Below are 2,768 nucleotides of genomic sequence, written 5' to 3'. Positions count from 1 at the left end.
GGGGGGGGGGGCCGGCCCCCCCCCCCCTGCCACTTGCAAGGAGCTGGGGGCGGGGGGGGGAGCTTGCACGCAGCGGTTGCCACCACACTGCGCTGCTGCCGCTCTGCATCTGGCCACACGCCCACCCCCCGTGCCACATCCCCCCCTGCTCCACCGCCTCCCAGGAGCGGGGGGCAGAAGCTTGCACATAGCTAGATGCGGAGCGGCAGCAGCACAGGGCGGTGGGTGGCAGTGGCAACTGCTGTGTGCAAACTTCCCCCCTGCCAGCTCGTGGGAGGTGGTGGCAGAATAGGGTGGTAGGTGGTGGCACTCCATCCCCACCGGCCCACTCATCATTCTTGACAGGGATTCTTGATGCAGCAGTGGCTGGAGCCATGGCCCCCAAGAGCATTACGGACACACAGGCAGATGGACTAAGCCCGATAGATAGATCGATAGATAGATAGATAGATAGAGTAAATGCACAATTACTATACAAACTTCCCTTCCCTTCCCCATTTTTTTTGCCTGACCAAAAGATGGAAAAATCTTGATTCAGCAATCCAGTCCTATTCACCAAAGCACTTCAGCACATTTTAACTTCAAACACATTCTCAAAGTTACACACATACTCAGAATTAAGCATGCATTCAAATCCACTGATGAGCTGGGGTAGATTTAAGTATGTGCTTAAATGCTCTGCTGAACTGGGTAACAAAAATTTCTGCTTTCCCATATACTCCAGAAACTGATGAATTCAGATCATTGAAACTTCAAAAGAACAAAGCAGTAGCTATTTATGCAAGCATTTCCCTTTTAAAAAAAGTATAACATAAAAGAAATCTGAAATTTGGTAATTTGTGTGTCACTAGTTAACTAAGTCACCCTTTAACAGGATTTTTTTAAAATTATGACAGTTGTATCATAATTAAAATGCTCTCTTTATTCTCATTCTTCCTTTTCTTCTCAATTATAAGTTAAAATGCATCTTTTTTCTTTATACCGCCAAGAAATACCTACATTGTCTTCTATCATTTCAGATATGAGAATGTGTGGTGCTGCTTTAAATCTTGAAGAGGAAGCCAGGTAGGAACATGGTGGGCAAGGCAGAAACAGACAGAAAAAATAGCTTTAGATAATATGTTTTTTGGGACTGGGAACATTTTTCTCTTGTGTCTGTGTTGCTCAACTCTTTACAAAATAGAAACCTATAACTGTCTCTCCCAGGCACTGCTGTAATATAAATAATAAATTATAATAGTGAAGTTAACAGTTTCCCTAATTTTAATAAAATTCTTTGTTCAGTGATATAAGACAGTGAATCATGCCCATAAATCTCCAAGTTAAATGGGGTGACAAATTCTCTTCATTAGGTGCAGTGAGTTGATACTGGCAAGTTATGCTCCACATTTTTGGCTTGGCTCTGTTAACATCATTTGGAACATACCATATTTTCTCACATACAGCACATACCTTTTTTCCAAAAAGCAGCAGGTGGAATTTGGGAAGTACATTTTAAATGAAGAAAGACCATAATAGCTTAAACTGCAGGAGCCAGGGGGGTGGGGAAGGGGAAGAGAAAGTAACATTGTGCATGGGGGGGGGGGAGTAGAGGAGGGGCAGGGTGCACAGCAGCCTGGTAAGCATGCTGGACTCCCTAGCTGCTGGCTATGGACACATTCTTGTCCCCTCCTCACCACAGATTCAATGCTGCAGAAGTTGCTACTGACTCAGCAAAAGCCTCTCTCTTAGCACTCAGGGATCAGTTCTCGTGAGCAGATTCATGGGGGTGCAGTGGTGCACCCTCTTTGATTCCTGCTCCAAACAAACTTTAAAACTAACTGCCTGAGAGAGGCAACAGTACTTTTATTCAGGCAGTGCTCATTATCATCTCCCTGATTCCTATTAATCTTTCTTCACTCCACAGGTGTTAATGCCCCTCGATCCTTTTTAATGGTCTTCATGTTCCACTACTTAAAGCATTCTTCCTTCCACAATTTTGCTGTCTGTTAACCCTTCCTGGTAATGGCACTCTTAATTCCCAGCCAGCAGGCAGTTTTTAGCTGTAGCTAAAAAACGTAACTCAGGTGTGGTAATATTAAAGTCGGGTATAGAAAAAAAAACAAAACAACAACAAAAAAAGCCCAAGGGCTGGATCCAGATGTGCAGACATACAGTTTGCGGTGCCACAAACCACGTTCCCAGCATGTTAAAATGTGCCCCACACTGCAAATTTGCAACATGGGGACAACATTTACTACTGGGAAATCCCAGTAGCAAAAAAAACTGTCACAACCCAAAGTTGTGGTTTTTTTTATTTGAGTGTGCTTCAGCATCACTAAATCGTGTTCCCGCCAAATTGCAGCTCTTTTGCACGGTGGAGTGTTCTGCTGCAACAGAGAACCCACGTGCAGGAGCTTTTCCCGCCAGTTCTGTAGCTTTCTTTGCATAGTGCATAACATTTGCATTATAGCAATGCGCGATGCAAGGAGTCACTGCCATTTGTATTAGGATTCGCGCCACATTATTGGCCAGTCTTAATGTAAGCACATGTGGCGGCTAGCTATTGGCTTGCTAGCCGTACAAAAGGCTTGGGTGGTTTCCGCCCAAATCAGAAGGAAGGAAGGAAGGAGAGAGAGCACGCACGCACGCACGCACGCACGCACGCACGTGGAGTTCGGGAAAGGAGCGCGAGGATCTCTAAGCGCTGCTGATCCATACGAACCCAGCTTTTCCTTAAGAAGGCAACAGAGGTTTAATTTGTCGAACCCACGGAGCTTCAACAACTC

The sequence above is a fragment of the Alligator sinensis genome, unplaced genomic scaffold (genome assembly GCF_000455745.1).
Source record: "Alligator sinensis unplaced genomic scaffold, ASM45574v1 scaffold447_1, whole genome shotgun sequence".
In the NCBI taxonomy this organism is placed as follows: Eukaryota; Metazoa; Chordata; order Crocodylia; family Alligatoridae; genus Alligator; species Alligator sinensis.
This window is presented reverse-complemented; position numbering follows the sequence as displayed.